We start from the raw sequence: 15,622 nt of genomic DNA, 5'->3' as shown, positions 1-15,622 counted from the left end.
ATAATTTCAATCTTCTTAAATTTGTTGAGACCACTTTTGTGCCCTAACATGTGGTCTATCCTAGAGAATGTACTATGAGCACTTGAAAAGAATGTATATTCTGCTGCTTTAGGGTGAAAGGTTCTGAAGATATCTATTAAATTGAGTTGATCCAGTGAGTCCTTTAATTCTGCTATTTCTTTGTTAATTTTCTTTCTTGAGGATCTATGCAGTGAAGTTAGTGGGGTATTGAAATCCCCTACTATTATAATATTGCTGTTGATCTCGCCCTTTATATCCATCAAAGTCTGCTGTATATACTTAGGTGCTCCTATATTAGGTGCATAGATATTTATAATAGTTATATCTTCCTGTTCGATTGCTCCCTTTATCATTACATAGTGGCCTTCTTTATCTCTTACTATATCCTTTGTTTTAACGTACATTTTGTCTGATATAAGTATTGCTACCCCAGCTTTTTTTTTCATTTCCATTGGCATGGAATATTTTTTTCCATCCTTTTATCTTCAGTCTGTGTGCATCTTTTGATTTAAGGTGTGTCTCTTGTAGACAGCATATGAATGGGACCTGTTTTCTTATCCATGCAGCTACCCTATGTCTTTTGATAGGATCTTTTAATCCATTTACATTTAATGTTATTATTGATATGTAGTTGTTTTTTTGTTGTTGTTGTTGTTTTTAATGGGGTGACATCAATAAATCAGGATACATATATACAAAGATAACAAGTCCAGGTTATCTTGTCATTCAATTATGTTGCATACCCATCACCCAAAGTCAGATTGTCTTCTGTCACCTTCTATCTTGTTTTCTTTGTGCCCCTCCCCCTCCCCCTTTCCCTCTCCCATTCCCCCCTTCCCCCCGTAACCACCACACTCTTATCAATGTCTCTTAGTTTCATTTTATGTCCCACCTACATATGGAATAATGCAGTTCCTGTTTTTTTCTGATTTACTTATTTCGCTTCGTATCATGTTATCAAGATCCCACCATTTTGCTGTAAATGTTCCGATGTCATCATTTCTTATGGCTGAGTAGTATTCCATAGTGTATATGTGCCACATCTTCTTTATCCAGTCATCTATTGTTGGGCCTTTTGGTTGTTTCCATGTCCTGGCCACTGTGAACAATGCTGCAATAAACATGGGGCTGCATGTGTCTTTACGTATCAATGTTTCTGAGTTTTTGGGGTATATACCCAGTAGAGGGATTGCTGGGTCATAAGGTAATTCTATTTTCAGTTTTTTGAGGAACCACCATACTTTCTTCCATAATGGTTGTACTACTTTACATTCCCACCAACAGTGTATGAGGGTTCCTTTTTCTCCACAGCCTCTCCAACATTTGCTATTACCTGTTTTGCTAATAATAGCTAATCGAACATGTGTGAGGTGGTATCTCATTGCCATTTTGATTTGCATTTCTCTAATAGCTAAAGAAGATGAGCATCTTTTCATATATCTGTTGGCCATTTGTATTTCTTCCTGGGAGAAGTGTCTATTCATATCCTCTTCCCATTTTTTATTGGATTGTTTGTTTGTTTGTTGTTGAGTTTTATGAGTTCTTTGTATATTTTGGATATTAGGCCCTTATCTGAGCTGTTGTTTGAAAATATCATTTCCCATTTAGTTGGCTTTCTGTTTATTTTGCTATCAGTTTCTCTTGCTGAGCAAAAACTTCTTAGTCTGATGTAGTCCCATTTATTAATTTTTGCCTTCACTTCTCTTGCCTGTGGAGTCAAATTCATAAAATGCTCTTCAAAACCCAGGTCCATGAGTTTAGTACCTATGTCTTCTTCTATGTACTTAATTGTTTCAGGTCTTATGTTTAGATCTTTGATCCATTTTGAGTTAATTTTTGTAAAGGGGGAGAGACTGTAGTCCAGTTTCATTCTTTTGCATGTGGCTTTCCAGTTTTCCCAGCACCATTTATTGAAGAGGCTTTCTTTTCTCCATTGTGTGTTGTTGGCCCCTTTATCAAAAATTATTTGACTATATATATGTGGTTTTATTTCTGGACTTTCTATTCTGTTCCATTGGTCTGAGTGTCTATTTTTCTGCCAATACCATGCTGTTTTGATTGTCGTGGCCCTATAATATAGTTTGAAGTCAGGTATTGTAATGCCCCCAGCTTCATTCTTTTTCTTTAGGATTGCTTTGGCTATTCGGGGTTTTTTATAGTTCCATATAAATCTGATGATTTTTTGCTCTATTTCTTTAAAAAACGTCATTGGAAGTTTGATGGGAATTGAAGTAAATTTGTATATTGCTTTGGGTAATATAGCCATCTTGATTATATTTATTTTTCCTAACCAAGAACAAGGTATATTCTTCCATCTCATTATATCTTTTTCGATTTCCCTTAACAATGGTTTATAGTTTTCATTATATAAGTCCTTTACATTCTTTGTTATGTTTATTCCTAAATATTTTATTTTTTTTGTTGCAATCGTGAAGGGGATTATTCTTTTGAGTTCGTTCTCAATTGTTTCATTGTTGGCATATAGAAAGGCGATATGTAGTTGTTTATTGCCATTTTATTCTTTAAAACTGCATTCCTCTTTTGCTATATTCTTTTCCCACTTTGATCTGTTTTCAACAAGCCCCTTAACATTTCCTGCAGCATTGGTTTGGTTGTAATGAATTCCTTGAGTTTTTTTGTTTTTTTTTTTTTTGTCTGGGAAGCTTTTTATTTCTCCTTCAATTTTAAATGATAGCTTTGCTGGATAAAGTAGTCTTGGTTGTAGGTTCTTGTTCTGCATTACTTTGAATATTTCTTGCCATTCCCTTCTGGCCTCAAGTGTTTTGTTGAGAAGTCAGATGTCATCTTTATGGGGGCTCTCTTGTATGTGATAGCCTTTCTTTCTTTAGCAGCTTTTAATATTTTCTTTTTATCACTTAGCTTTGATAATTTAGTTATGATGTGTCTTGGTGTAGGTTTCTTTGGGTTTCTCTTTAATGGAGTTCTCTGTGATTCTTGAATTTGTGAGAGTTTCTTTTGCATTAATTTAGGGAAGTTTTCAGCAATGATGTGATTGAACAATGTCTCTATCCCTTGTTCTTTCTCTTTTTCTTCAGGAATCCCTATGATGCAGATGTTTTTCTCTTCATGTTGTCACAGAGCTCTCTAAGAGTTTCCTCAGACTTTTTGAGTCTCTTTTCTTTTTTCTTCTCTGCATCTATTTCTTCATTCAACTTCTCCTCCAACTTGCGGATTCGATCCTCAGCTCTATCCATCCTGTTTTTAATTCCTTCCTTTGTGATCTTCATTTCTGATATTATATTTTTCATCTCCAACTCATTCTTTTTTAATATTTCAGTGTCCTTTTTTATACTTACTATCTCTTTATCTAGGTGTTCATAATGACCATCCATTGTTGTTCTAAGATCCCTAAGCATCCTACAATCATTATGTTGAACTCCACACCAGGAAGTTTGGTTATTTCCATATCACTCAGTTCATTTTCTGGAGGTTTCTCTTGTGGTTTCATTTAGATTGCACTTCTCTGTCTTCTCATTATGTCTTTGTGTTTGGGTGTATTGTTTGTAGAGCTGGTTGAGTCTAGGCTTGGTATTGTCTGCCTCCAGTTTCCAATTGTGTTATTTCTAGGTCTTCTTGGTTTGGAATCAGCTATTATTTGTAATCTACTTTTGGATTTGGGCTGCTTTGAAGTCTTGATTTGTTTGTTTTCTTAACAGGTGTTTGTCTTGTTTACTGATCTCAACAGGGGGCTTTGAAACTGTATCCAGGAATGCGGTGGGTGTAACCTGAGACTCTAATGGCCTCATTTGCCAGTTACTCTCTCTGGGGGCAGGATGTTTTCTGAGCTTAAGTAGGGGGAGGTGTATCTCCAATCTCCATGGAGACCTGAGTTTCTTCCCCTTCTCCCCACTTCTTGTTTTCAGCTGTGTCTTGTTGCAGTGATTGGAGCTGGAGATATGTCTGGAGATCTGTGACCTGAAAGCACTTTAGTCTTTGTTTTGTGGAAGGATCAGCCCCTCACCCAGCTATGGCCGCCTCCAGCACTGGATGAGTCAGCTTCTTAGGGCTTCCCAAGCATGCCTCTGGCCCTCACCATCTGTCTCTCTCTCTTCCCTTTCTTTTTGGAGGACAAGCCAGCACTTTCAACACACCTCATTCACTGGTCGCCAGGTAAATGGCTGTGAGCAATATTTTCTGTTCTTTTCCTTGGAGTGAGAGCCCTTCTGGGCTCTCAGTCTCACCCCCCCCCCGTTCTGGTAATTAGGAAAGATTTAGGTGCTCCCTACCAGGTTTGGTGAGGTTTCTTCTTTGCTCCTTGGTTTTTGAGAGCTGTTCTTGTAGTCCAGAGTTGGTTTTTCATGCTGATTGTTCCTAAATTAATTTGTAATACAGTTTGGTGGTGTGAGCTGGGAGTCTGTGCATCTGCCTACTCTGCTGCCATCTTCATGTCCCCCATAATTTAATTAATTAAGAATAAATGGTTGTTTCCAAGTACAACAACAGAGATTATGGTATACATCTACTTCATCATTACTGCTAACTCAATACAAGGGAAACCTTTCTTTACATAATGTAGAAAATCACTTAAGCTCTATTATTTATTCATAGCAACAATACAAAACATAAAAATATGTGGTGATAAGTGGACAATGATTAAAAAGGTATGAATAACAGGACACAAAAGATAATTTTACAATTATAAAGAAAAAAAACAACAGAAATAGCACCATAAGGGATGCTCCCAATATCTCCCCCTGAAATTTCAACAAATTCAACAACTACAGACAGAGAAAAAAATCTCATGAGCATCTGAAATATACACACCCCAGACAAAGATATGATTGGGTGAAAATGCGGCTGACTATTAATCCATTCTGACGGAAATAAGACGAAGAACGGAGTATTTTGCTTTCCTCGCTGATTTTAGGAAGGGCTGCTTTCACCTGGAATTGAGAGAAATGGAGGGTCTGAGGCAGGGAGAAGAAGCTGGGATAGGATGGATGATCAAGCAGAGGAGAGAGAGCATTGGCTCAGCCTGAGATCACTGACACAGGGTTAGCATGGGCAGCAGGCTCAGATGGAGGTTGCTGAAGCCGGTTGCCTGTGGAGGCCAGCACCGAAGCAGCTTTGGGCTTTGTGTGCTCCTGGGTCTTCGACTGCCAACAGTGTATGAGTGGCTCCACCAGGCACTACTGGCATGGGCACACGTGTTCATAGGCAGAGGGGCTAGGCCTGAGATTGTCAGCAGTGGACTTCTCTATGGGCTGTGGCCAGCATTTCTGTGTGGTCTTGGCTCCCTGAGCAACAGCATGAGAAGTGCACAAATGGCTGAGATCCCTAGGCCTGGACCGGTCTGGGCAGGGCGCCTCCATGAGTGGGTATAGGTCATAAAGCACATTCCTTCATTTCCAACACTGACTAAGATCACAGAAACTGTGTGCAGAAGTGGGCAGGAGACGACCTCCAAGTGCACTATGGAAGTCGTGTGGGATGGGCTGTGGCTAACAAACAGGGCTCAATGGAGAAAATCCTGTGAAGATTAGACCCATGGAGTGCTGAGGCATACTAGACATACTCAGGGGCCTTTAGAAATGTGCCTGATCAGCAATCAGATCCCAGCCCTGCCTGTTTGTGCTGGCAGCCTGGTTGGCCCTGATTACCCAGAACTGTGCCTTGAGTGGTGCTGGAGGAAGAACATGGCTTCTCTTAGAGCCTCTTGCTCTGAAAGCGTGGCTGAGGCATCTTCACAGCTAAGTCCCCAGGCTGCTAGCTCAGCTGGAAGATACATGAGGAGAGGCACCTGAAAAACTAACTGAGTCTCCCATTGTCGGAGCCCACAAACTCTAACAAATCCCACCTACTAACAAGACTGAGGTCCAGCCTACAGCATTGCCATAGCAACACAACAGCAAATCTCTACTCAAGAGCCCCACAGGGGCAAAGCCTGTAGTACAGTGCCACTTGCCCATTCACAGATATAGAAAAGATGATGAAATTTATCACCAGAAAATACCCACTTCAGGAAATACTAAAAGGGGTTATCTGACCAGATACAAAGAACAAAACAAAACAAAATTACAAGTAAAATCTCCATCAAGATTACAATGAAAACAAGAATAATCTGTGACAACAAAAATAAAAAAGGGAAGAGGACAAAGATTAACAGAAGCAAAGAAAGATGGAGTGCAGAAGCACTCATGAGATAATGTACTACAATGAACATCATATGTATCCTTTTTATTACTCAATGGTAAAACCACACCTGAAAAACCACTACAGAAACATGGCTTAAAAGAAGAAGAAACAGAGAAAAGATATATGGAATACAAACAAACAAAAACAAATGACAGAAAAACAAAAGAGAAGAACTAAACAAGATACAAAGCTACCAGAAAGCAATATATAAAATGGCAATAGGAAACCCTCAACTGTTAATAATTACACTAAATATAAATGGATTGAATTCACCAATCAAAAGACACAGAGTAGCAGAAAGGATCAAAAAAAGAAAATCCAACTGCATGCTGCCTTCAAGAAACACATCTAAACTACAAGGATAAAAACAAATTCAAAGAAAGGTTGGAAAATTATTTCCAAGCCAATAACATCCAAAAAAAAGCAGGTGTAGCCAATCTCATATCTAACAATGCTGACTACAAGACAGCAAAGATTATCAGAGACAGAGATGGTCATTTCATAATGATAAAGGAGACATTGAATCAAAACATAACATTTTTTAATATATGCACCAAACCAAGGAGCACCAAAGTATATAAGACATCTACTAACTGATCTAAAGATAAAAACTAACAAAAATACAATCATACTTGGAGACCTTCATACACCGCTGACAGCTCTAGATTGTTCATCCAAACAGAAAATCAATAAAGAAATATTGGACTTCAATGAAACACTAGAACAATTGGATATGATAGGCATCTACAGGACATTTCATCCCAAAACACTAGCGTATACATTTTTCTACACTGTACATGGAACATTCTCAAGAATTGACCATATGTTGGGCCGCAAAACTAACATCAACAAATTCAGAAAGATTGAAATTATACCAAGCATATTTTCTAAACATAAAGCTTTGAAACTAGAATTTAACTGCAAAAATGAAGTAAATAAACCCACAAAAATATGGAAATTAAACAACATACTTTTAAAAAACTGTGTGGATTAAAAAAATAAAAGCAGAGATCAAAAGATACATACAGACAAATGAAAATGACAATTCAACATATCAGAATCTCCAGGATGCAGCAAAAGCAGTAATAAGAGGGAAGTTCATATCACTTCAGGCCTATATGAACAAAGAAGAGTGAGCCCAAGTAAACTACTTAACTTCACATCTTAAGGAACTAGAAAAAGAATAACAAAGACAACCCAAAACCAGCAGAAGAAAGCACATAATAAAAATCAGATCAGAAATAAATAAAATAGAAAATAGAAAAACTATAGAAAAAAATCAATAAAACAAGAAGCTGGTTCTTTGAAAAGATCAACAAAATTGACAAACTCTTGTCAAGACTCACTAAGGAGAAAAAGAGAAAGAACTCATATAAACAAAATTCAAAATGAAAGAGGAGAAATCACCACAGATATAGATATACAAAGAATTATTGTAGAATACTATGAAAAACTGTATGCCACCAAATTTACCAAGCTAGAAGATAAATTCTTAAAGCAATATAATCTTTCTAGACTGAGTCATAAAGAAGTATATAGCTTAAACAAACCCATAAGCAGAGAGGAAATAGAAACAACTATCAAAAACCTCCAAAAAATAAAAGTCCAGGGCCAGATGGCTATACTAGTGAATTTTATCAAACATTCAAAGAAGACTTGGTTCCTATTCTACTCAAAATCTTCCAAAAAATTGAAGAAGAAGCAATACTTCCAAACACATTTTATGAGACCAACATAACCCTCATATCAAAACCTGGCAAGGATGGCACAAAAAATAAAACTACAGACCAATATCTCTAATAAACACAGATGCTAAAATACTAAACAAAATACTAGCAAATAGAATACAACAATACATTAAAAAAATAATTCATCATGATCAAGTGGGATTCATCTCAGAATCTCAAGGATGGCTCAACATACGTAAAACAGCTAATGTAATACACCATATCAACAAAACAAAGAACAAAAACCATATGATCCAATCAACAGATGCAGAAAAGGCATTCGATAAAATACAACATTATTTTATGTTTAAAACACTCAATAAAATGGGTATAGATGGAAAATATCTCAACATAATAAAGGCCATTTATGACAAACCATCAACTAACATCATATTAAATGGCATAAAACTGAGGACTTTTCTTCTAAACTCAGAAACAAGACAAGGTTTCCCACTCTCTCCACTCTTATTCAACGTAGTGCTGGAAGTTCTAGCCAGAGCAATCAGACAATGAAAAAAATAAAAAGCATTTATATTGGGAAAGAAGACATAAATTTTCACTTTTTGCAGATGATATGATCCTGTACATCAAAAACACCAACAACTCAACAGAAAGGCTATTAGGAGCAATAAACCAATACAGTAAGGTTGCAGGATACAAAATTATATAAATAAGTCTATTGGCTTTCTATATGCCAACAATAAAACATCAGAAAACGAACTCAAAAAATAATTCCTTATACAGTTACAACAAAAAAAGCAAAATAAATAGGAATAAACATAACAAAGAATGTAAAGAACCTATGTAATAAAAACTATAAAACATGGTTAAGGAAAATCAAAAAAGATACAATGAAATAGAAAAATATTTCTTGTTCTTGGATAGGAAGAATAAATATAGTCAAAATGACTATATTACCCAAAGTGGTATACAAATTTAATGCAATTTCCATCAAAATTCCCATGTCATTTTTTTAAGAAATGGAACAAAAAATAATCAGGTTTATATGGAACAATAAAAAAAAACCCAAATAGCCAAAGTAATTCTAAGAATTTTTTCTTAGAACAAAGTTGGGGTATTAGAAAACCTGACTTTAAATTATATTATAGAGCCACAATAATCAAAACAGCATGGTATTGGCAGAAAAATAGACACTCAGACCAATGAAACAGAATAGAGAGCCTAGAAATAAAACTACATATATATGGTCAAATCATCTTTGATAAAGGAGCCAAAAACACACGATGGAGAAAAGAAAGCCTCTTCAACAAATGGTGCTGGGGAAACTGGAGAGCCACATGCAAAAGAATAAAACTTGACTACAGTTTGTCTCCTTGTACCAAAATTATTTCAAAATGGATCAAAGACCTAAATATAAGATCTGAAACAACAAATTACATAGAAGAAAACATAGGTACTAAACTCATGGACCTTGGCCATAAAGAGCATTTTATGAATTTGATTCCAAAGGCAAGGGAAGTAAAAGCAAAAATAAATGAATGGGACTAAATCAGACTAAGAAGCTTTTGCACAGCAAGAGAAATTGACAACAAAACAGACAGCCATCTAAATGGGAGATGATATTTTCAAACAGCAGCTCAGATAAGGGTCTAATATCCAAAATATACAAAGAACTCACAAAACTCAACAACAAACAAACAATCCAATAAAAAAATGGGAAGAGGACATGAACAGACACTTCTCCCAGGAAGAAATACAAATGGCTAATAGAGATATGAAAAGATGCTCATCTTCACTAGCTATTAGAGAAATGCAAATCAAAACTACATGAGATACCACCTCACACCTGTTAGATTAGCTATTATCAACAAGATAGGTAATAACAAGTGTTAGAGAGGCTGTGGAAAAAAAGGAACCCTCATTCACTGTTGGTGGGAATGTAAAGTAATACAACCATTATAGTAGAAATTATGGTGGTTTCTCAAAAAACTAAAAATAGAATTACCATATGACCCAGCAATCCTTCTACTGTGTATATACCCCCAAAACTCAAAAACATTGGTAAGTAAAGACACATGCAGCCCCATGTTCATCACAGCTTTGTTCACATGGCCAAGACATGGAAACAACCAAAAAGCCCTTCAACAGATGACTGGATAAAGAAGATGTGGTACATATATACTATGGAATACTACTCAGCCATAGAAATATTCAAAAAATTTATTTTTAAATCTAATGATTAAATTTTACATGTAAATTTCAGAAATGGTGTTATTTTTCCTATCAGGCTGGGTAGTATAGACAAAAGAACATCAGATTTATTGTCCATACAAATCTTCCTAGTTATGTGAAACTGGACAAGTTTCTTTTCTCTCAGAACCTCAGTTCTTTGTTTTGTAAAATATAAGACATACACACCAACCACCCTCACATCTTGTGGTAAAGCTCATAATGATCTAGATGAAAGAGCTCAGTACAGTATTGGCATCACCTCAGTAGACAGTACTAGATTTATGATTTTTATTATTATCATCATCATTTTAAGCAAGTATTATCATATCATTGTGGTATTGTGTTTTTATAGGCTTTCCTCATTTTTTTGATTCATGACACTCTAGTGCCCATCCTTGTCAGTACATAATTAGCCAAGTCTTGGAGAATTGTACCTGGGCCACATCTCACCACAATGTCTGTTAGAAAGCCACTGCCTCTATGACATGTTATGGACTGTATGTTTGGGTCCTGCCCCCAGATTTACATGTTGACACCCTAACCCCCAATGTAATATTTGGAGAAAGGCCATGTGAGGACATAGCAAGAAGTCACCTCTCTATAAGCCAGGAAGAAAGCTTTCCCCAGGAACTGAATAGGCTGGCACCTTGATCTTGGACTTACTGGCCTCCACAACAGTGAGAAATAAATTTCTGTTGCTTCAGTTGACCAGCCTATGATACTTTGTTATGACACCCCAAATTGACTAACACATTATGGTAACAATTTGATGGCACTTCATACTCTGCTTCAGAGCACTGAGTAGGTTTATGGCATTTTGATGCCAAACATTTGAAACAAAATAAAATAAACAAACAAACAAAAAAAACCAAATATTGTGTATCCACAGTTAGAAACTAATGCAGAGAATGATCTTGCAAATTTGAAACTTGATCAGGCAGTTCACATAGAATTTTAAATCTTCAGTTAATTCTGCCCAAGGGGCTCCCAGTTAGCAAATAAATGGCCTCAGTGTTTGCTTTCCCCTGTTTGGTATAAATAGGCCCTTCTTCTGGATGAGCAGTAATTTCCCTGGGTAAAATAACATACTCAACCTCCTTCTGAGGCATGCAAAATCTCTGCCTCACCTACAGGAAGAGAGCTGTGAATGATGAAGAAGGTGAAGGATCAGATGGTTTCAAACACATGTGTTTTTTCTATAAAGCAGCATATGTTTTTCAGGTTAATGTTGGCCAGATTAAATTGATCGGGTCTTTGCTTACTGAGAGTAAAAGAAATTTCTGGGTTATCTCAAGTGGAGTGGCAATCAGATAAGTGATAGCCCTGCCCAGGAAGAATACTAACCAACTGGATATTTCTAGATGGATAATGGGGGTGGTAGTATTTTTTTTTCTGCTAGGATGGAAATATAGCAAAGAAGATTGTTGGATATGCATGATCCAACATTTTATATCAAGAAATGAGATGCTAGTGCTATTCAAATCAGGATGGAAAATCTATCACTTCTGAGACAACTCCTTGAATGATTGCAGCCCTTTATTATGAAATGAAGTGTCAGGGACAATCACCCAGGCTTCCTTCCCTTATTCCTGATGATCAGAAAGTAAGTGTAACTTTGAAGATAAAGGCCATGCCATGCAAGTAAAGTCAAACCTGGTGCCACAATGTAGTTCCCCTAACTAAATATTCAGCACTTTTCCTCTGGGAATCCTCATCCCAAACAAATTGAGACACTCACCCAATGCTCTCTGCATTTATTCACCTTATTACTATGCCTTAGTTCCAGCCTTTCCCCAAGTTCCTCATACTACCTGGAGAAATCCTACCACCTCCCAAGCTTGGCTCAAATGCTACCTTTCTCATGAAATTTCCACACCTCCCTTGCTGAAAGCACTACTTACCCTCAGCTCCTAGTACCTTATATGCTCCTTCATACTACACGAGGCACATGCTTTCATACATTCTGGTTTCTACTTCTTCCCTTCCTCATTCTGAATGATCCCGGAGTCAGGAACTTTTACTCATCCCATGTAGCACCTCATAGTAGAAACTTCATAAATACTTATTGAATAAATGGCATGTTTTTTCTTAATTTTCTCTCCCCACTGATCAAAGCTATAATCAACTGAAACCACCCAAGATTTAGGACCAGCACTGCACAACTCCAGAGGACTCTATTTCCATTGCCCACAATGTAGTAAATGGTCCCCTGGAGTCAGGCAATACAGCTACTATTCAAGCATTAGTCCTTCCATATATACAATGACATAAAAATCTAGAACTCAGAATAAATTCTGCAGCAAGACGGGCATTGCACTGATTTCTGAATCTTCATTTGCAGGCATAAATATTAACATTGTTTTGCATTTTTTCATTTTGCTTTTGAATGTGTCAGCATTAAGGTTTGGAGGGGGTGGATATAGGGGTTAACACAATGAAAGAAGATATAAAGTAGGAAGCAAAGAAAGGGAGCACATTTTTAGAAGACCCATCAGAGAGATGTGCCAAAGGTGTCAGCCCCTCCTCTGTCTCACCCAGGCCTTTGGGCCATGCCGAAAGGACCTGTTTTTACTCTAAAAGAAAGCTCTTTATTGGTCACAGCTGCACCTCATTCATAATGTATAAGCCTGAAAAGGTTACAGGAGCCTAAACCCAGAAGCTGCTCTGAGAAATTATGAAATATCATACAAAATCTTATATTATTCTGATATGATCTCTTCCTTTAAATTTAATTGAGCTTATAATTTTTGAGGACACCCACAAATTATATATTCAGAACCAAGGGTTTGGAGAAGGGCTGGGAGAAGGAAGTGGCAAGACAGAGTTCAGGGAGTCCAGGGAAAAAGTACTCATTCAGGGAGTGAGATATGAAGAACCTCCACTATGCAAATGAGATGTCAGGGGTCATATGTGAGCCTACCAAGGCCCAGAAAGTGAAGGGGCTGAGCAGTCCCAAGAAATATGTGGGGTTTCTTCATGGAAACCCAACTCGTATAGGAGGCAATATTATTTCTGAATGAAATAAAATATTAAAAGAAACCACTGAATTGTGTGTTCTTGGGGTCTTTCAGCAACAAAATCTGCATTATGGAGCAGATAATTTTCTCAAGCCTCACATGAGGGACTGAACAGCCCATCAATATGTGCAGATTGGTCACAGAATCAAGACCCTAGGAGCTATTCAGTGTCAGTAAACACTTTCCAGCCTAACACTACTCTGGCTTTTTATTCATTTCAGATTTTTCCACCATAAGAGCACTGTTGAATTACCTTTTCCCTTTACAAATAGTAATAAAACCTTCAGGCAAGGGGAAATAAATTGTTCTCCATTCTACTGAAATGACAGAATTGTTGGTGTGCCTGAAGTGTCCAGATGTCTAAGATTTCTCTTCTTAAAAAACTCAAGAAAGCAAACTCTGTTTGCATTCCTTCATTTATTTATACATCCTACACAATTAAATACAAATAGTTTAGCACATATTTCCTCCTCTCACCTAAATATGGATCAGAATTTCCACATCTCTATAGCCCTCTGCCACTGAATCCTTCAATCAGCAAATTGAAAAACATTTGCTGATTAGAATACCCATTAAGACCTTAGTCAGAAAATGATTTTGGGCCCTCGCCAGTTGGTTCAGTGTAGAGTGTCAGCCCAGCTTGTGGCTGTCTCGGGTTCAATTCCCACTCAGAGCACATAGGAGAAGTGACAAACTGCTTCTCTACCCTTCCCCCTCCCTTTCTCTCTCTCTCTCTCTCTCTCTCTCTCTCTCTCTCTCTCCCTCCACAGCCATGGCTCTATTGGCTCAGTTAGTTCATGGCTGAGTTGGCCCCAGGTCCTGAGGATGGCTCCAGGGAGCCTCCACCTCAGGTGCTAAAAATAGCTCTGTTGCCGAGCAATGGGGCAACAGCCCCAGATGGGCAAAGCTTCTCCTCATAGGGGGCTTGCCAGGTAGATCCTAGTTGGGGTGCATGTAGGAGTCTGTCTCTCTGCCTCCCCTCCTCTCATTTAAAAGAAAGTAAAAAATTAAAAAATAATAATAACAGTACTAGATTTTATATTGTAATACAGAGCTATAATAATTAAAACAATATTGTATGGCAGAAAATCAAACACACAGACCATTAGAACAGAAATAGAAATTGAAAGCCCAGAAATAAAACCAAGTAAATGGGCAAATATTTTTTGACAAAGGAGCCAAAAACACACAATGTAGAAAAGAAAGCCTTCTTAATAAATTATGCTAAAGAATTGGAAAGCCACATGCAAAACAATAAAATAGACTACAGTTTTTTCCCTTGTACAAAAATTAATTCAAAATAGAATATCTTTGGAGGAGTGTCTATTCATTTCTTGTGCCCATTTTTTGATTGGATTGTTTGTCTTTCTGGTGTTGAGTTTTACAAGGTCTATGTAAATAATGGTAAACCCCTTATCGGGTGTATTGTCAAATATGTTCTCCCATTGTGTGGTTTGTCTTTTTGTTCTGTTCATATTGTCTTTAGCTGTGCAAAGGCTTTTTAGTTTGATATAGTCCCTTTTGTTTATCCTGTCTTTATTTGCCTGTGAAGATAAATCAGCAAAATGGATAAAAGGCCTAAAACTAAGTCTGAAACAGTAAACTACATAGAAGAAAACATAGGTATTAAACTTGGCCATAGAGAATATTTTATGAATTTGACCCCAAAGGGAAGGAAAGTAAAGGCAAAAATAAATGAATGGAGTTATATCAAAGTAAAAAGCTTCTGCACAACAAAAGAAACGAACAACAAACCAAAAAGGCAACCAACCATTTTTTGATGTTTGCAAACAATTGCTCCAACAAAGGGCTAATATCCAAAGTATATAAATAACTCATGAAACTTAACAGTAAACAAACAATCCAATTAAAAACTGGAGAGAAGACTAGAACCAAGATCTCTGCCAAGAAGACATAAAAACATCGAACAGATTTTTACGAAAAGTTATTCAACTTCACTAGCCATTAGGGAATTGCAAATCAAAACTACAATGAGATATCACCTTAAACTCATTAGAGTGGCTGATATTTACAAGACTAGTAATAACAAATGTTAGAAAGGCTATGGAAAAAGGGAAGCCTTATTCATTGCTAGTGGGACTGCAGACTGGTACATCCACTATGAAAAACAGTTGGGAAATTCTTCAAAAAAATTAGGAATAGAGTTATCATATAACACAGCAATTCATCTACTGGGTATCTATTAAAAAAATGCAAAAATATTTATTCACAAAGATATATGCACCCCTATGTTCAATGCAGTATTATTTACAGTGGCCAAGACATAGAGACAACCAAAGCATCTTGTGATAAAGGATTGAATAAAGAAGATGTGGTACATATATATTATGGAATACTACTATGCCATAAAAAAGATGAAGAAAGATCAAAGATGGTGACAGAGTAGGTGGACATTCCAACTGCTACCTCCTAGGACCAAATTAGATTACAACTTAATTTAAGAACAATCATCTTTATAAACCAACTTTAAACTAAACTAAAAGTCAT

The sequence above is a fragment of the Saccopteryx leptura genome, chromosome 2 (assembly GCF_036850995.1).
Source record: "Saccopteryx leptura isolate mSacLep1 chromosome 2, mSacLep1_pri_phased_curated, whole genome shotgun sequence".
Lineage (NCBI taxonomy): Eukaryota > Metazoa > Chordata > Mammalia > Chiroptera > Emballonuridae > Saccopteryx > Saccopteryx leptura.
Note: the sequence above shows the minus strand (reverse complement) of the source record.